The sequence below is a fragment of the Embiotoca jacksoni genome, unplaced genomic scaffold (genome assembly GCF_022577435.1).
Source record: "Embiotoca jacksoni isolate LCO1_2020_lvr unplaced genomic scaffold, fEmbJac1.0.p SCAF_4, whole genome shotgun sequence".
NCBI lineage: Eukaryota > Metazoa > Chordata > Actinopteri > Embiotocidae > Embiotoca > Embiotoca jacksoni.
The window spans coordinates 15364298-15385416 of record NW_027185392.1 but is presented as its reverse complement, the minus strand read 5'-3'; the positions used below and the strand labels follow the sequence as shown (position 1 = coordinate 15385416).

Here is a 21119-nt window from a genome sequence, read left to right as displayed (position 1 = left end):
GTGTGTGTGTGTGTGTGTGTGTGTTTTGGGGGGGCGAGCGGCACTTGAGAGAAAGTGAGATCAAGGAAAGAGGAAATTAAAGGGCTTTTCTGTGGGGAGGTCCAAGAGGGATCTCCCATCTTCAGTAAATCTTTTGAAGTGTGTAACTTAAGAAAGTCATCAAGTAGGACATTGTGGCAACAACATGAAGGATGACAGGGCATAACTGAAATAAAGGTCAGGCTGTAATTAGGTCAAACAGACAAATATTACGACCTACACCGGGCCTGTTTTTACTGCCTCCTCTTCTGAGCTCAAGAACTCGCATCTTAGAAAGCCAGAGGAAACCAAGAGAAACAAATCTTACAGGGAGTAATGAGAGAATCAGCCAGAGCTAACAAAGTTTGTGTTAATTGCAGTCTTTTACGGTTGCTGTCCGAGCTAGACAGTGTCTGATTTAGCTGCTTTACCTCATGATTGTGAGGCTAATGTTAGCTTTTGCACTCGGTAGCCTCACGACTTCATCTCACCTGAGCCAGTTTGAAGCAGGTGCAAAATCCAGTAATCTTCATATGGATTGTGCAGCCTTATCTGTGTCAGCAAAGACGTAGCGACTAGTGAAGCATCTCGGGACCAATGTTGGATTCGGGGTTAATTACTGGAGAGAAACTGTGGTGGTGTTTATGGAGGGGATTAAGCACATGATGCTGTGACAGAAAGTTGACTGTTATTATTATTGGCCATAATCAGGTTATCGCGTAAACATCGTCAGTATCACAGCAACAGTTCATGTTTTAACGCATGTTAAAGCCTCCTTCTGTGGCACTGAAACACGGTCTTCTCTCTCCTTACCAAACATGAACTTCTCTCCCTCCCTCCCACATGAAAACATCTTAAGAATTTGAAACGTCTTTCTTGATTTAGTGCATCCCTTCATCGTCCAGTTGCTCTGAGCATTGATCATGTGATGACCTTCTCTGTTCTCTGCTTTCGTCACAAGTTTGAGTTCACTCTGACTGGAGATGTACAAGCAGAGTGTGATCTGCAGTTGTGAATGGCCCTCTGCTCTGTGTCTGTGAAGCACAAGGAGCGTGTTAATAATTCAGTGCCGTGCCATGTAGCTCTGAGCTGGCTAATGAACATGGGGAGAAATCTCCCAGGCTTATTGCTTTGATGTGGGCTGTGGTGTGAGCAAGATGACATAGTGCAGGGACAGGAGGAAGTGGCAGTCTGGGGCAAAACAACTTAAGATGCATTGTAGTCCAAAATTGTACTGTGGCAGACTGTTCTAGTCTGTCAATGACATGTTTCAACACAGATAAGAGACTGTCTTTGTCCTCTTCCAGAAGGAACGCTTGTCTCCTTTTTGTAGTGCTCAACAAGCACAGCTTTAACTGCTCGGCTCTTTCTCATCTTCTGGATGTCATCTTCATCGTACGCCCAGTAGGATGGAACAAACAGTTCTCTATGGAGTTGAGAAAAAATATTGGCACTTGCTTATCTACCACCTCATAAAGAGTTTTCACTTTCTCTGATAATAAGCATTCTGCACAAAATTCACATCTGAAGCTCACGAATTAACACGTTATAGCTCGCTGTTTATATCTTGGCTTTTTGTATGCATTTATATTTACAGTATGATCAGGAATGTGGCATTTATCTTTTTATCTGTGTCTCAGTAAAGAAGAAAGCCGAATGTTGAACTTTGCTCAAAGCCGGAATATATTTATTAAAATAATTAATAGTTAGGTTTGACAGTGTTTTGTTTTTTTTTAAAACCCTTTTAAGAATCCTTTTATAGCTAAAATTAGCAGTTAAGAATGTTTGTTTATGGCTAAAACACTGAATTTAATACCCGACAAACCAAAGCACTTATTGTATTAATTAATTCCATCCTTTTAAATCCAACACCACTGAAAAGCAGTCTTGGTTGTTCATTTGTATTCATGTGTATACATTTATTCAGTGGTATAATACAGCTCGTGGTTACCACATACAGTGGAGGAGAAGTCTCTGATCAAGGCTTTTCGTTCTCGTGGTATATTTGTTCACCTTATTGAATCCTGATGAATAGATTGGAAACTAATGAAAATAATTTGAAGCCTCAGCATTAAAGCATGCACACTGACATCAAACATGAGCTTTTCACGTGACAAAATGTTGATCTGGCAGGATGTAAGTGAGTTTCCAGCACACAGAGCTGTCCAGCCTTGATGTGATTTCCTATCAGACTGCATTGAGGCTCTAGGCTCAGACCTTTTCCATCTGGCTTTAACACAATTGCATCTCCTCACTGCCACCCACAACTCATTCCCACTCAAATGCCCACCAGTCCGTCTCTGAGACTGCAGCAGAGGTGTAGCATGAAAACGGTTTGAAAAGAGGCCTCTCCCAGCAGAGGTCCTGTTGGCATGGAAACGTCTGTCTTTGTGAATGGAGGCTTCTCTTACATGCCTGGTCAGAGGTCTCCCACTGTCTCATGGTCCGAGAGGACCCTGTGAGACCTCTTTACAGGTTCACTAAGCCTGGATTTAAGTCGAGTTATGGTACCTCTGGTTACGCAGTTTGTGGTTTTCTTGTCTGTTATTGATTTTGTTTTGTACTTTTTATAGAAAGGTTACAGCTGGAGTTTAGTTTTCATATTTTGAATTTGAGTGCTCTTATTTTGCTGCTTTAGTAAAGGGCATCTAAACTTCAGAGAAATGTACTTTAAAAAGTGTCTCGTTCAAGCAGGGAGTTCTCTTGTCGCTGCTGTATTTGTTCAACTCAGTCAGTAAAAATGTTTAGGATTTTTCTGAACTGATTCCTCAGGTCATTGTGGCTGATTCAAATATCTTCCTAAACTATTCTGATTGGTGGCTTTCTTCCCATATTTCCAAAATGCGGTATGAATTAAATCCTCTCAGCTTCTTGCTCAGTTGTTGTTGAATTCATCACAGTTAGACTGTGTCATCTTGGTTCATCAGTTTATCAGCTACGTGAGCTTTTACACATTATCGAACAAGGATAGTCATGTGTGGCTTCACAATTGTTGTTTTTAATGAACACTAGAGGTTTTGAGATTATTCTGGATGAATGATTTGCTTTATTGAAAATCATAATCAATCAAAGTTTGTCAGACATCTCTTTTTGTAACAACATTATGGAATGAGAGGAGGAATTGGTGACCATATTAGGATTACAATTGCTTCCTAATTTTTGGAATATGAAAATGGAAAGAAAAAGAACAACACTTGTATATGACAATCAGAATCACTTGAGTACCTGAATCTTGCAGTAGTTATACCTGCTACAGGAAACTTTAATAGCCATTATTTAGTAATTAGCTCGCATTTCATCTGCTCTAAAGAGGTTAGAATGGATAAACCTAATGCAGTAATTCAACCAGTGTCTAAAGGAGTCCATGATTAGATATCTTGAAGGAAAATCAACAGGTCTTTGTACCCTGTGGACCAAGACAGAGAACCACTGACCTAATTATTCATTTCCAAATTCAGTCCATTAAAAAAAAAAAGAAAAAAGAGTAAAGTCACCGCGCCTCCTGTCCTCGTCTTTTCATTATGACCTCACTGTCCATTCTCAGTGTTGTTTCCGACAGTAAATGTGAAGTTGTAAAACAAGTTCACCCATAATGTGCACCTTATGATAAACATTTTCCCTGATAATATACAATCCCTACACGACCGTTTGTGGGAAGTCAGTCTTTTTTTTTTTCCTTTTTTTTTTTTGAGGATTCAAACCGATTCGTAGGAACTGAAAATGTTTTTTCCTCATGTTACTGTGGAACACAGAAATTGGTTGATTGCAGTTCTCTGGCCCACATTCGCCTCCTTCTGAATGAATTATTTACTGATTATCCAAATTAAAGTGTCTGTGGAGTCTCTGTTGGTACTGCTCTGGTTGTGCATACTGTTGCTTGAAAACATACTGCGAGTTCATCACATGTTGGACAAATTTAAGCAGAGGTGTGAATTAGTTCCTTCGATTAGCACTATTTTTTTTTTTTATTGTCGGGTGAAAATACTGGAAAATGTACATTTCAGTTTCCACTTTCGGAAGTTCAAAGTTGTCTCTGATCAACAAACAAGCAAATTGTTTTGTTTAAAATAGGAGAACTGGAACAGTTTGATATTTTTGCTTGAAAACTGAGTTTGCTCACTGTCTGTTTTAGCTCTAATGTATGAGGTGCTGTGAAAACGTTCTCAGACTATAACATCCTAAAATCTTAATTGATTTAAATCTGACCACCATCCCTCTTCAAGGCCTCTGTACAGCGAAACACAGTTCCCAGCGCTCCTGCAGAGCTTGGGAGTCCAGTTTTGTCAGCATGTCAAGTATGCGCATTGCATATTGGAAAACACAATTGCTATATTGCCACATTTCAAGTTGTTGGTGCCAAATGTTTTGCCTCAGACGCCTCAATCATTTCTAGGATCTCTGTTGCGGATTTCTTGAGTTTGACTCAAACTTGAATCTGTACTCTCTGCTCAAGTTTCAGGTCCATCGGGAAATGTACCAGTGGTTACAAAACACGTGTAACTCTGGTGCTGATGTTGATCAACTGATGTAACTTGGAGTACTTACTCATGATAGAAATTTCTGCCTGCTGTTCGCTACACATTACCGTACTACACTCCATTGGTGAGCAACACTATCAGTCTTGGAACATTTGATTGCACCGTCTTTACCCAAAATGCATTTATTATGCGTTTCAATCTGATTTCCCATCCCCAGCGTAGATATGCATTGATTTATAAATATTTATTTTCAACTCATTATTCCATAGCTCATATTTGCGCGGCTATTTTGAAGTTCAACATATTATACTAAGGATGAGTGATCATAATTTGGAATCCGATTATTTCAGTGTGAATTTGAGTCACTATAGGAATGTGTTATATTGTCGTGCTAACCTCCCTCTGACTTGACCTGGGTGGCTTTCCGCTGTGGACACAGGCAGCTGGCAGCTCAGTTAAAGTGCCTTTAAGTCTATTACAGAGGATTATCCTTGAGAGAGAGTTTCAGTGAACAGAGGGAGCGGGCAAAACAGTCTGTCGATTCACTTTCCTTGCCATTCATTTGTGTCTCATGTACATCCCCCCTCCAACCTTGCAGCTTGTGGTTCTCCAACACATGGCCACCATATGCTTTCATCATTCCTCTCCAAGAGGAAATATGGCCACCCTAAAGAAGACAAAAAAGATAGAGGGAAAACAATGACGCGTGTGCTGTTTGACCTCAAAGTTTTAGTTCTGCCCCACAAAACTGCTCTAAATGCTGCCTGAGGGGCTTTTTATTTTTTTTTAACACCATAAGATAAATATTAGCAGGCATGTTTTGTTTGTTTCTTTGCACTTGTGTGTACCTCAGTTGTTTTCTCACCTTTGTTGCTGTCTCTACATTTTCTCCAGCCTCCTGCCTTTCACCTTCACTGTCCCTGGCTCAGTCGGTGGCTCAGCAACACTTCAAAGGGAAGGGTCTGCGGCGCTGCAGATAAGAGTTTGTGCCCCTTACCCCCAAGCACCGGAAAGCCTTTCCAGAGCCCCTACACAGTCCCTCGACTGACAGGTTTGGCCCCCTCTCTTTCTTTTCTCCATCACTTCTCTAACTGCAGTTTCCACTGTTCTGCAGAGCCTCAGGCTTAAATGTACACTTGCATTTTAATTGCACTGTTGCCTTGCAACATATTTATGAATTCTGTGAACTTGAAAAGATGAAATGAATCAACTTGTTGGTATTCTGTTAGTGGGTGTTTTATGGCCTGTTGAGGAGGAGTTGTATTAAAGTGAAAATGACATGCGTGCATATTTTTTATTGCAGCTATTGTTTGTTTAAATAAAAACAAAAAGCCTCTGACATCCTTCAAAACCAATTAAAACATTTGTTAAGGCTGCAATGATTTGTATTTTTTTTAAATGAATAATTCAATTTTTTTCCTCGGCTAATCGTTTTTGCTTTAACCTCTGCTACAGTTTCCTGAAACCCCGTGTTCGAATTTCCTATTTTGTTTGGCCAACAGTCCAAAAACCAAAGGTATTCAGTTAATGTGTGATGAAGCAAAGCCTAGAATGCTCATATTTAACAAGCTGCAACCAAAAATGTTGACAACTATATTATTAAAATAGCTGTTAATTTTCTGATGATTAACTAAACAATTTATCAAGTTATAGTTGTAACTCTGTATTCGTCTACAGGCCCTTTAAAAGCAGTTTGACTCAACCAATTACTTTTTCCTCAATTTTTGTAGATCACAGTTTGACTCACTTTTGGGCCAAGCTGCAGAAATACTAAATAGGTCTAGTAATTAATATGGCATGACTTTTGTGCATGCTTGAAAATAGAAAGGTTCAAAACTTGCTGAGAAATCAATGCCTTTACATAAACTGTAGTATCCAGTTTTGGACATTTATGTATTTAACCCATACAAATATAACATCAGTGGATGGCTGCTCTATTTAAGTGTATGTATTTTCTGATATTTAGAGTCATGGCATCTGTTGGCCTATCAGTGTTTCCATGGTAACAGCAGATTGCTGTTTAGGTTCCTCTGGGACATAACACTTCTTACTCTGCTCTCCGAGAACATCTCTGTCCGCCTGTGGATTTCTGACACGCACCATCTCTGGTGATACAAGACTGTTATACAAGCATGTCTTGTGTGTAATCAGGACCCAGATGGAATCTTACCAAATCTATAAATCCCATGTAATATCATAGGAGAAAAGGATGCAGAGAAAACAATAATTGTGTAAGACTGCATGTAAAATTCAGTGGAAGTCTAACTTCATTAACTACTGGAAAAAAGAAATCATCATACTCAGGAGCTCGGTTGCTGTAGAGGCAAGTCACAACATGTGACCTACATGCCGATTATTTTTAAGCTTGAAAATGATTGCTTATCATTGAAAGCTAATTTACCCCTTTAAATTTAATTTTTTTTTTTTTTTTTTTTTAAGATGATTCTTTTGGGGCATTGTGCCTTTATTAGATAGGAGCAGAACTAACAGATGGGAAGTGTGCAGTAAAACATTACACAAACCTGCCATCTACCATCAGTGGAAACAGCGACATTAACAGTTTAGTGTTTACAATAAACTAGCTCACAATCACACTGGTCTCAGCTTCAACACCATGGGTGTCTTTTACAGTAATTATAACTTTACTTCCATGAGCTTTGGTGTGAAACTGACCAAAGGTCACATTTCCATATCCTCACAGAGAAAGCCTATTTTCAGTTTTTAACCAGGATCATTGCTTTTCTTTCCTGTTTGGTAACACTTTATCTGCAGGTAGATTGTTGATGTGATGCAAATTAGCCCGACTCAAGTTATCATGGCGACTTTTGTGATTGTAAATGGAAAAACTATATTGCGTGCCTACTATGTTTTGTGTGTTGCAATGCCAAATGAGTATATTAGGAACCAAAATGGTCCGGGTTGTTGGTGCTGATGGTGTTATGCTGGACATTCATTAGTACACAACTAATTATATTATATATACAGTGGTGTGAAAAAGTGTTTGCCCCCTTCCTGATTTCATATTTTTTTGCACGTTTGTCACACTTAAATGTTTCAGATCATCAAACAAATTTAAATATTAGTCAAAGATAACACAAGTAAACACAAAATGCAGTTTTTAAATGAAGTTTTTTTTTATTATTAATGGAGAAAAAAAAATCCAAACCCACATGGCCCTGTGTGAAAAAGTGTTTGCCCCCTCCTGTTAAAACATAACTTAACTGTTGTTTATCACACCTGAGTTCAATTTCTCTAGCCACACCCAGGCCTGATTACTGACACACCTGTTCTCAATCAAGAAATCACTTAAATAGGACCTGCATGACAAAGTGAAGTAGACCAAAAGATCCTCAAAAGATAGACGTCATGCCGAGATCCAAAGAAATTCAAGAACAAATGAGAAAGAAAGTAATTGAGATCTATCAGTCTGGAAAAGGTTATAAAGCCATTTCTAAAGCTTTGGGACTCCAGCGAACCACAGTGAGAGCCATTGTCCACAAATGGAGAAAACATGGAACAGCGGTGAACCTTCCCAGGAGTGGCCGGCCGACCAAAATTACCCCAAGAGCGCAGCGACGACTCATCCGAGAGGTCACAAAAGACCCCACAACAACATCCAAAGAACTGCAGGCCTCACTTGCCTCAGTTAAGGTCAGTGTTCATGACTCCACCATAAGAAAGAGACTGGGCAAAAATGGCTGCATGGCAGAGTTCCAAGACCAAAACCACCGCTGAGCAAAAAGAACATTAAGGCTCGTCTCATTTTTGCCAGAAAACATCTTGATGATCCCCAAGACTTTTGGGAAAATACTCTGTGGACTGACGAAACAAAAGTTGAACTTTTTGGAAGGTGTGTGTCCCATTACATCTGGCGTAAAAGTAACACCACATTTCAGAAAAAGAACATCATACCAACAGTAAAATATGGTGGTGGTAGTGTGACGGTCTGGGGCTGTTTTGCTGCTTCAGGACCTGGAAGACTTGCTGTGATAAATGGAACCATGAATTCTACTGTCTACCAAAAAAATCCTGAAGGAGAATGTCTGGCCATCTGTTCGTGACCTCAAGCTGAAGCCAACTTGGGTTCTGCAGCAGGACAATGATCCAAAACACACCAGCAAGTCCACCTCTGAATGGCTGAAGAAAAACAAAATGAAGACTTTGGAGTGGCCTAGTCAAAGTCCTGACCTGAATCCTATTGAGATGCTGCGGCATGACCTTAAAAAGGCGGTTCGTGCTGGAAAACCCTCCAATGTGGCTGAATTACAACAACTCTGCGAAGATGAGTGGGCCAAAATTCCTCCACAGCGCTGTAAAAGACTCATTGCAAGTTATCGCAAATGCTTGATTGCAGTTGTTGCTGCTAAGGGTGGCCCAACCAGTTATTAGGTTTAGGGGGCAAACACTTTTTCACACAGGGCCATGTGGGTTTGGATTTTTTTTCTCCCTTAATAATAAAAACCTTCATTTAAAAACTGCATTTTATGTTTACTTGTTATCTTTGACTAATATTTAAATTTGTTTGATGATCTGAAACATTTAAGTGTGACAGACATGCAAAAAAATTAGAAATCAGGAAGGGGGCAAACACTTTTTCACACCACTGTATAAATGATATATATATATATATGTATATATATATAATATAATATATATCATATATTATATATATATGATATATATATATATCATATATATTTCATGTCTGCAAAAGCTTGAACTGATTTTCTTCTGTTGTAATAACAATTATTAACAGTTGCCCCAAACACGTAGTCACGTACCATCCTACTCTCTCATTAGTTTTTGTTTTGTTTTGTAGCAGCACATTGCTCTGCATGACTGAAATGTGAACTACTTTGCTGCGAGGAAAGCTGCTGAGACTCCCAGCTACAGATTGTGTCATGACTGTGATGGTCAGGTCTCAGCTGCCGGGTGTAGAAAGCTCGTGGATTTGTAGGAAGAAGCTGTTTGTTGAGAAGGTGGGGCCGCAGAGGAAATGAGGCTGCATTCCAGCACTGATTTATGAAGTGTCTTTCATTCTCCTCGTACTGCTGGCTAGTTTGCAGCTGCTCCAGACAGTTCACTGACTTTAACAGAGCTGGACCCATCTCAGCATGCGTACCGAGAGTAAATCATAAGCTGCCATATAACCAAAGGCCATGTCAATGTAGCTAATTTAAAGATTCCCCTGTGTGTCTGCGCTTTTTGTCTTTTCACCCATAAATCATCTGCGGTTTTCATTTACCAAAGAAACATCCAGGATGAAGCTCCCATGTGGTCCACAGATCTTTGAAACCAAAACCTAAATGCTAAAAACCACAGAATGAGCCACGTCTTAATGTGACGAGGCGAGGCCTGTTTCATTAATAATCTGTAACAGCACTGCTGTGTGAGAACATGCCACCCCGAGCAGGCTGAAAGTTCACACCTGCACCAGGAATTAAAGGCATTCCTGTAACACCTGTCATGGTTGTGTACACGATATGTGTGTTTAGTAAGTGAAATTAGGATTGCGGTGGACATAGCAGCTCCTATTTTGAGATCTAAAATTTGATTCCAAAAATAATTAACTTTCAGTTGTTACTGATTTTAAAAGTTATGACAACAGGCTGTATAATCTTTAGCAATAATTTTCTGTTACATTGCCGTCTTCCCCCATTCAATTTTTCATAATGAAGTCAAAACACTTAAGGCTGCTTTACCTTAAAATACTTATTTTATTGGTAAAGTTTCAAACTGGGTTCTTTCTTCACTTTAAGTTTAAACCACAGATTTCAAAAGATGTACCTAAAATTTCAAAGTCTAGTGAAATTCTATTATTTGTCAATATTTCAAAGTATTTTGTTGCAACTTTTAGTTATTCGTTATGTAACTTTTGCTATTTGTTTGCTAATTTGTAATTTAACAATGATATTAAGCATTACGTAAAAGACTGAAGAGAAAAGGAGCTGACTTTTAAAATTTAAATCATGACATTAGACACCTGAATGAGAGACTGATCACATGCTTCCTTAGAATTAATGCACATATCAGCGCATTTACATGTTGAATAACCTTTAACTTTTGTTATCTTCCTCCTATTAAGAGGGCATTTTTAAATAGGGCAGAGATTTTGTAAACTTAGAGCTGTTGCATACCTCCAGGCCCCTCTCTGATGTTTTGACCGTGGGTTACTCAGACTGATCCAGGTCCAGGAAACATTGCAGCTTCATTCCTCCACGTGGACTCATTTTTATTTGGCACATCCTGACACAGCAGACCCAGACTGAAGTAGCAGGCATCCATAACCTTTGTGCTTGCTTCCCTCCGAGTCCTCCGAGAAACATTTAGAAGGTTTCCTAGAAAGCTCCGGGTTTATCCCTTTGGCAGACGAGTTAAAAAGTGATTATGTAGTTTCTCAATATTGTAGTCTGCCAACCTGCAGCTTGCAGAAGGAAGTGGCAAATCTTTTTGTTTCCAATTCTTACAGCAAGAATAAGTTGACACTTTGTGCTTTACTCTTCAGTCAGAGTGGTTTTGGAGGAGTGCTAATTTGCCTCATTAGAAGCAGATATTTTTATGATCATGTAATTTCTGTCTCCATATTTAAGTATTCCTCACTGATTTCACCTTTTCTGGAGAGGAGTCCTTTTTGTTTACATATATTGTCTGAAAATTCCCAATATTTTACAGTTCATTTACCGTGTTGACTGTTAGCACAGTTTCCACTGAATTTTTCAACTTTTTCTCTTTGTCCTCGGCAGCCTCTAACCTTTCACCACATCTGGAAACATCTAGCAGTAGCTTTATGCAACATCATTACACAATCAATGAATTCCTGCTTTGCACTTCACTCCAAATAAAGCCTGTAACAATCCTGAATTGTGAACCTTGCCTGTCCACTATCTCGCTGTCTCACAGTTATCAAATGTCAAACAGCTGGAGAGCCTGTCTGGGCATCTGTTCATTTCCCAGAACTCAATGTGTCCATATCCCATTTTGTTTACGTCAACTATCCCTTTCTCTCTACACAAGGCAGCTCCTTGGCGCTTCACGGGAGTCTCGTGGGCCTAATTATATTTTTAGGTATCTTAAAACCATCAGCTCAGTTTCTCAGATTAAAACACCTTTGTGTTTTGACCTGTTGTTAAGCAAATTATACCCCAGGGTGCATAAAAAGTGAATCACTTTTGGCCAGTTTGTGCGGTGTTGATCTAAGGTTGAGAATTCCAGTGGTTGAACATGTGGATTGTGTTAGAAGGATCACAGGGACTCTGGGACTGGGTGCTAGCAGCAGCACTGGTGTAGACTTACCCCTTTATCCTCAAAACTCATTCACATGTGACAGGTGTGGCCTGCTTAAATTCAAACTGATATTAAAATTACATTTTGTTTTAGAAATTATAAGGTCGTTGTAGTGGTTTCTTTTTGTCTGATGGTCTAATATCTTTCAGTGCAGTTAACAACATAGTTTCATCAGCTTTTTTTGTATCTCCCTATAACCCTTTTCCACTGCCAGTACCATCTCGACTATACTCACTTTTGTGGTTTTCTATTTTGGCAAAAATTTTGAATAGTACCTGGTACTATTTTTAATATCACTTTTGTTGAGGTGCCAAGTGAGCGGAGCCGATACTGAAGGGTATACTGATTGGTCAGAGAAAATCATCACAATCACTGACTCTGCGTGCACAACACAGGACATCCTGCACAAACCCTCTATTGTTAACTAGTCAAGCTACTATAGCAGTCACAATTTTTCTTATTCACTGAATACTCTCCTGTTTCTTTTGTCTCGCTGTTTTCAGACTCCTCTGAAAGAAAATCGGTCTCATACCGATCGCAAGAACAGCATCCCCTCGATATCCCCCACTGTTCAAGTGTGTGTTGAAGATGACATCTCGGCAGTTTTATGTTGCGTCGCTGTACTAACAACTTTGTATTTAGGAGGGGTTTCAAAAAAGTTCTGGTCGATCCAGTACTGGTATTGGAAATGGGACTTATGTCAAATATGTTAACATTTTCAGTCATTTGCCATCATCAAACCCGGAGCCACGAAACACAGAAAACTAATGTCACCATTGGTTTGTGAATGTGCCTTTTGAATGGGAGGCACAAATGGGAAAGTGCTTTCTAGACTGCTACAATGAAAATGCTATATATAAGTGCAGTCCATTAACCCTTTGAGTATGCAGGAGCTGGCCCCGGACACTCCTGCATAATCAAATGGTGTGCGTAATGTGTATTTGGAACCAGTAGTATCTCTAGTAAGCAAATCTAAATACAAACTGCACCATGAATCCTACCAGATGCTGAAAGTTGTTGTAAAAAGTTTTTGTTAAATTTTTTTTGGAAAAGGGTAAAAAACTCTTTTTATAACCTGAAGGGCCATGAATCGTTCCTGTAAGTAGGTCAAGAAAAACTTCCAACCAGTTTCTCTCAAATATGTCCAGAAATGTTTTTATCCTCTTTTGAAAGTATGCTGCTTAACTGTAACATCATTACAGTTCAGATTTTCACAAATTACGACAAAAATTTGTCATCACGGGTTGCCTGTAGTTCACTCCCCATCAGACAAAACAGAGGAAGAACTGACGCATGTGTGACGGTGACTCACCGTTACATGCTGATGCAGGTGTTGAGTGTTGTCTCAGGTTGTTGAATTGTTCTGTTGTAGTTTTTTTTCTTTTCTTTTTCTGGCAAACCTTTTGAAGAGTTGGCATGTTCTGCCTGGGGTTTTAGGGATAAACTGTGAAATCCCATCATTCTTATCTCACTCCTCTGGCCTTCCTGCTTTCTCCTCTTGTATTCCAGGTGCCCCGTGGCTTGTTAACTCTTCGATGACCCCTGAGATTGCTGTGCTGACAGCTCTTTCTCTCTCTTTGTCTACAGAAAATCAAGCCCTTGGAGTCGGACCTGGAGTGGAGAAGACCAATTGTGGCCTGAACAAAGACAGACGGAGAGAACTGTAAGTGAACTTGGTAGTTGTGTCACTCTCTCAGGGCTCAGGGAGTTTTTGTGTGCAGCTTGCGGTCAGTGAAGTGCTTATGGCATGGTGAGATTTGTGGTAGTTTTGAATGGGTGAGACTGTGTGTTTTGTCTGTAGATGATTAAAAAAAGACAAATTTCTCCTCAGTGTATCACAGGGTATCAAAATATACCTGACATGGCTGCAGATATGTGACATATATTAGGTTCCTTTTTATGAATTCTTAAAATTCTGGTCTATGAAGTCTTTTCCTTTGTGTATGAACAGCATTGTATTGACTTTGTTGTCAGAACATAAAACCTGTGAGACTAACAGTAAGCAAAACAAATAAGGATATTATGACAAGCAATAGTGTAGTATGACATTTCCATAATTTTCAAGCAAGGCATTCAGTTTGCTAAAAGTATAGACCCTTTCGTAGTTTTACACTGCCACAAATGCTGCAAAGCACCTTCCCAAACATTAGAAACAGCCTTAAGTTGATACCATGTTAGTGTTTGTTGTCTGGTGTTGTCAACAGCTGATCAGAGGTAAGCTGGAGCCCAGTTGTTTCCTAGCAACACATTTCCCACGCAAGTGTCTGTTGTCAAGTGAACTCATTTCCTCTCCACCACAGCATCAACCACCATAAACAAGTCGCAGACTATGGGAAATACTATTGGATCGGTTGGAAATATGAAGATATTCAAATACAGAAGAAAAACCATGTCTTTAATAATCTTATAGTCCTGACTTGTACATATAAATATGTTGCATTCAAGCCAAACGAGTTCACACATTGCTGATTAATCTCATCACCACCAGAACAATCTCTGTTTTCACAGTATACAGAAGTTTAAAACGTGATGTCTGGTGAGACATTCCCATGCTTTCTGAATGAATGCATACAGGACATGCTCTTTGATCTCCAAAGACTTCTGCGGCTCGATCTGACTAACTTCCAGTCTAACCCTATGTTAATCTGAATGGGAATAAAATAATTCAGTCGTGTGGCTCTTCTACACTTTTTAAATGTTATCAGATTGAATGCATCACATTCTTTAAGTGAAGCGAGTCACTTCACTGAAGTTGTGATGCATTTTATTTCCCCATTTCCACCATTTATCCACTGTTTTAAAGCTGCAACAGTAACGACGAAGCTTGTATCGAAAAGGAAGACATAGCTTCCAAACCGCAAGTTTCAATACGACATTAGAATTTTTTCTGGGGCCTGATGTTGCAAAACGCAATGAACTCTATATTCATAGGAAACTTGACAGGTCTACTGAAATTCACAGGCAATTTATCTGATTGATCATCAGATTATTTTCATTTTCTTGATTCATCATACAGTCCACAAGTTGTATAAATATTATGTGTGTTATATGTATATTTAAACTTATGTGTGTATCAAATCCAAGGTATCCTCTTTAAAGGGCTTTTTTTTTTTTTTTTTTTTTTTTTTTTCAACCACGGTTCCAAAACCCAAATTTAAAGCAGAATAAAAACAATTAAGTGATTATCCAAATAGTTTCACATTTTCCTCAGGGACTAATTGTATCGGCTCCCTACTGTCCTCTTGTTTTGTGACAGTGCAAACTCCACAGACCTGAAAAACCTGTATTGTAACAAAAGCCTCACATCTGACTGTGTGGTCGACATGAGCTCCCTATTTGAGGATATTTAAATTGTGTACTATCTAATCGAATGGGGGAAAAAAGAAAAAGCCGTTGACATGAAGAAGGCCAAGTAAAGGTTTGCTTGGTGCATGTGCGGAAGACCCCACCCTGTGTTTCATTGTCAGCGTCTCAGGCAGGAAGTAGACCTTTCACACTTGTGCACGAGACACAGTGGAAGTTGTTGAAGTCGTTATGAACAAACAGGAGGTGAATTCACTCCGAGGCATCCTAGGTGTGTGTTGGTCATTTTAATAACGGCATTTGTAAAAGAAGGAGACTAAAAAGCATGCGTGCACTGCAAAATCTTTTTATTTATAGTTTTTTATGCTTTTAACTTGGAAACCTCGCATAACATATTGACAGAATTATCAAATGTCTCATCTTCTCCATTCGTCATCAAACTCTCTCTCTCTTTTTTTTTAATTGTAAGAAATAGCCATAATTTTATATCTTTGGTTTGATGCATGTGTGGTTGTCAAAAATAGGTGTTTTCAGCAGAGAGCCCACAGTTAATGTGTTGTCTGTATATTCAGCGTTCAGAGCTGGGGGGGGGGGGGGGGGGGGGCTCTTCCTTAAAGAGTGAGGTCCAAGTCTTGAATTATTCATCCCAGGCACGCACTGGTGAATTAAAGGTAAAGTGATAGCACATCGCGGTGCCTTGCTTGGCTCTCTGCTGCATTTTTAAAGTGTAGACTGGCACTCAAATGTCAAAATGTTAACATTGTCTTGCCCCTTAAACTGTTACTGTGATCCCAGGGACTGGATAAAGGACATTTGATATGGAGTTTGAATAATTCAGGATGATGGTTTGGGATTGAATTGTCATCCAAGTGCAGCTTCCCTATTTGGATCCCAGTGCTATCTCCTTTTGTTCCAGACATCAATGCCTGATACGGTGACCTCTAAGAAAACTCACCATATATATATATTTTTATTTTAGAATTATCCAGCAAACATGAAACTGACATGACAAACACTTTTACAGAAGCAGAAGGACTGTCATGTTTGATCTTGAAAGCAGAGCAGGCTGCAGAGCTGTGTGTGTTCTTGCTGGTTGGCTTCCTCAGAAGACATTTTGAACATATGAAAGAATAGCGACGCAGCTTCCAGAGAAAAGGTGAAGGTTTGCAGCAGAATTCCTGTCGCTGAAAGTGCTCTGCTGTCATATTTTTTGAAAAGGTCCTTTTTCAATTTGAATTTGAAACTGCTTCCTAAGCAGACTGTTGAAAGAGTCTGAGATTTAGATACCCTTTGTGTCACTCTTTAATCAGTCCCACACCTCTCACCCACTCATTCTATGTAAATAATTCAGAACAGCCTTTTGCCTGCTTCAGAGAGTAGCGCACACACAATTGATAGTGGAGGATGGCTAGGGACAGTCAAAACTGCTGCTCATGCACATTTCAGGAGTCCAAGAAGTTTAAATGGCTTTGATGACATTTTAAATTTAATTTTTTTTTTGCTCGTAACTAACTTCCTGTTCATCTGTGGACATGAGCACAGGTCTAAATAAAACACTACTGAAATAAACTAATTCTGGCAGATGAAATACTAAAAGTAAATGAGGTGACATTCGATAAGGGTTACAAAAGATGAGAAGCATGGGTCACTCAACATAAAAAGTAATAATAGGTCCCGGCAGCAAAATTGCTGAATCCACGACCTCGAACGACCTTACTCCGTTGTATAGGGTTAGGATTTGGAAGAAGGCACATTCAATCTTGTCTGATCTCAGCCTGTCCAAAGAGTACAGTCAAATTGACAACATGTAAGACAAATAGAAAACTTTTTTGTCCCTGCTGCTATTGGCCCTTAAAACGATAAAAACATTTGATGCTGCATTAATTGTCCTGGGACCTTTTATTGTGTTTAATTCTTCAGATTTTTGTATGGTTTTTATTGTCCTTTTTTATTATTGTTCACCTGACAGTGCGTTGTTACTGCTGATTGTAAAGGGCATTCACCCCCCCCCCTCCCCCCGCCTCTCCCCCAAGCTAATTAAAATGTTCTTGGTCCTTGAAGTAGCACATATCCAGAGTTTAACTTGAATCCTATCAGGCATTTTGTGGTCATAGCTCACTGCTGTATTTGGGATATTGGGCAAGGGGTCTATAATCAGATCAACTATGAAGTGTTTTTAATCACGATGCTCTGAGGCTGCTCTGTTTTACATTGTACCAATATGTGTGTAACAAGAACCAATGGTTGTCGGTGTGATGGTCTGTGTTAGCTTTCGAGGGGTGCGGTTTACACTTTCTCAGTCATTCATGCTTTGGAGACCCTGTTGAAAACAGGAAATCCAACCTTGTCCTTGTGTTAGGGAGACAAGAAGTAGTAACTTTACTGGTCCCGTTTGCTTTGGCCTGATTCCCAGAGAGGAGTTCTGATGATGGTCAAGTCTATTTTGTGTTGTTTGATTTTTGTAACTTTTACTGTATGTTTAATGATTGACTAGTCCATTTAATTGTGTTAAGAATCAGCTACAGCCTCATAACATCCCAGATTTACCCAGTGAGAAGCAACTGCACTGACAGTATGCTAATAAGTACATGACGGTGCTTTTAATGGTTTCAACTAGTGAGAAATAATCCTCAGTCTGCCTTTGACTCAGTGGCAGATGCAAGCTGTTGCCTTGCTTGAGTTTTCAGTCTTTGGCCACTAGAGTGCAGCCTACCCAGAGAAAAAGATCTGTCTGCAGTCTTGGTCATAGGTTGTGGTTTTTAAACGACACACCAACAAGATGTGTGTCTTTGTTATGACTTTACATACACAAATATACATGGATTCAAGGTGGGTGCATATTCAACATAAACATGCAGGATCCACATTAACGCACAGGATTTGACTTCATGAGTGTTATTCCTTTCGACGCGTCAACATCTGGATGCTGAAGGATAATTGAGGACATAATTCATAAGCCCACTTCAATGTTTCAACCACTAATTGGTTTGAAGAGAGCATGTTCAATTTGACACGTTTACCACTTAATTAACCGGAGTTAATTTGACAACTGCTCCTTCAAAGTGTATTTTTGATCTGTACCGATTCAGCCAGTGTTTGGTGCGTATTTTCCGTGAGTAATTTTTTGTTAACATTAATATTGATAATGATTTTTTTTCTTGTGTTTGGGGAGTTTATTATTGTTGTGGACTTTGTTTGTTGGACACTGGCCACAATAGCCTACTTTAATGTGTCATTAGTGGCTGCATCAGTCTTTCAATGAAGAGCATGCTATAGATTTACCAGCAGTCAGAGTGCAGGCAGGGTTACATAATGTCACTTTATAAAAGCAAGATAATAAAGCAAGCACATAGATGCAGATGAAACATCTTTGTTTTGCTAAAAAAGAAGAAAGTAATGGGTTTTTAAAGACTAGTTGACACAGACATGATGACATCCACTGTGACAAAACTAGGGGTTTCAGTTTTTTGTTTTTCTGTCTGTATTCCTTCTTTTAAATTGATAAAGATGAGTTCTGATATTGAATCAGCGTTTGGCATAAGTTTATACACAGTGCAGGTATTATAAGAATCGGAGAGAAAGACGTCCAATCCAGTGTAGGAGGTGGCTCCGGAGTCATTTCTCATGGTTGAAACGCAGTGCATTAAAACGTCATCTTTCAGTAAGCAAGAATAATGGCAGCAGGCCTCTCAGCTCAGTAGTTAAAGATGAGTTTGACTTTTAGCAAACAGAATTATTGATGTACTTGTGGTACTGCAGCAGTGTTTTTGTTTGAACCTCAACATTTCCGTCAGTGATACGAATGTTAACATACCACCAGCTTACATGTGATTGAGGATTTAAGAACTACATTTGTTGTGAATTGGTTTAAACACGGCCCGTTTACAGGTGAGATACCTAAACTGATTTAGGTTCAATACTAGATTTAATTTGAAAATGTGAGTAGTATACTATGAGGAAGTACATTTACCAAGTAAGTACTTTAGTTAATTGCAGATTCTGGGTACTTATGTATTTTCATTTCATGGGACCCCTCTACAGTGCAGTATTGTACTTTTAACTCTATGGCGTTTATCTGTCCGCTTTAGTTACTCGTCACTTGACTTAACAAAGTAAGAGTTTTACAAACAAAACACACAAAGAGATAATACAACATGATGTATTGTTTTCATTCACTGCTCACAAAACAATGTGTAACTCTGAAGTGATGAAAATGTTTGTGTGCTCGTCATGTTATCATCCAGGGGATAACTGACTTGCCTTTTGGTTCCAGTAAAAGTGGAAAAGTCTTTCAGGCTGCTGTTTCGTGTTACAACAACTGTTGAGATTATGTCTGATGGACTTCATCAAATTTATTTGTGGCCCTTTATTCTCAAAAGTTGTCTTGCTCGCTGATTAAAAATCATTATACCTGTTGGAGAGTTTTGTTATTTACAGTCCTCATAAAATAAAATGCGCATTGCATTTGTTTACTTATTGTGAATTAATCAAGAGATGTGTCCAATATTTGATTCTCCACATGAGAAAAACAAAAGATTACAGACTGTTTTAGAGCACAGTGTTGATTAGTGGAGCTTCTGCTCAGTTAATGATGTGCTTAAGGTCATTTGTGGGGGCACACTGTACAATGCTGAATTAATGTAGTAATTGACATAGTAATTTATGTACAGGACAAATGATAAGGCAGTGAAACTGGTGCCATAAAAATTTCCCTCTGAGGGATTAATAAAGTATTTATCTATTCATCTATATCTATGTCATATGCCAAGCTACTTGACCTGATGCTGTTACATTGTGATGCTCCCTATAGCAGCAGCATGTAATTCTTATGTCGTTATGTCTTCCTCTGAGACCCTGTGTGACGGTGCAGTGAGTCTCTGCTTTATGGATCAATACAGAGGCAGTAAGCTGACACAGTGAAAAGCAATATTCATAAATAATGAACAGGGCACCCTTTCACCCAGCCCTGTCTGTATCCGGGGTAAGAAAAGAACATCACCATGAACATGATGCTTATTTTTTTGCTTGGATAAAAACACTTTCTGCCTCCGTGTTAGCTACTGCATGCATTGAGATGGGAGGACTTTTGTGAATATTGTCCTGCCTTCTTTTTCCAGTTTGACAGTGTGATACCTTTCTTTATAGATTGTTTCTGACGGTCAGAGAGAGAGAGAGAGAGAGAGAGAGAGAGAGAGAGAGAGAGAGAGAGAGAGAGAGAGAGAGAGAGAGAGAGGCCTCTGTTTCATTTCTCTCCTGATGTGCTCTTTGTTCCATGGAGATGACAGCCTGGTGTTTCAGGAAATCTTTGTTGCAGCTGAATCACAGTGCGCTGCCCCTCCTTTTAGTATCACTTCCATCAACAGCACAAAGATGTGCCAGCGAACAAGCACGGCCGCAAGTGCCTCATCATTACTCTTCTACCAGCTTTTATGTTGGCCGTATCTGGCGGTCGGTCACAGCTGCTCACCAAAACATGATGCACTTCACCTGAATATACTGATGGAGTAATAACAGTGTGTGTCAGTTTGCACTACCCATGTGAACGGGGGACTGATGGCAGTCGATTGTAGAGTGGATCTCTCTGCATCATTAAGTTCGAGTCGGTATGGTGAATACTGAACAGGGAGGGCAGTCAAGGTGCAGACACTTTTGCACTCTCAGTGGGTGCACACTTAAATTCACCTCTTGCTGCTGTGTTGAAACTGAACACAAAGCAGGTTGTAGAAGGGCCGCAGCTACATTTATAGTAAAAATAGTCGAGTGGATATTGGACACAAATTGGTTGTGGGTTGCTTGAAAGATAAAGAAGCATCTGCTACTTGTGAGTTCTGAGATTAAAGTCCACAGTGAGTTTGTACATTGGATACTACAGCTGATGTCTGTACAGTAAAGTAGGATGACAATAACACACCTTAAGAGATCGTATTGCTACTCAGTACTCACCTAAGATGGAGAAAAATGTCCTGAACTTGTGAATCGTTGTTTTCTATGTGATTTGATTGATCTGTCCTTTTATTTCCTGTCAGCTGTGTTGAT

At 39.4% G+C, this 21119-nt stretch overlaps 1 protein-coding gene across 2 annotated transcripts in view; it reads left to right on the top strand.

The window, feature by feature from the left end:
- fbxw7 (F-box and WD repeat domain containing 7) overlaps positions 1–21119 on the top strand; it is a 115728-nt gene that overhangs the window by 7943 nt on the left and 86666 nt on the right. The window contains exons 2-3 of one of the 2 annotated variants that reach the window (XM_069166836.1): positions 5391–5547; positions 13368–13443. The gene's annotated coding sequence lies outside the window, so the exon portion shown is untranslated. The remainder of the gene's footprint in view (positions 1–5390; positions 5548–13367; positions 13444–21119) is intronic. The other variant, XM_069166837.1, reaches the window with a different exon arrangement.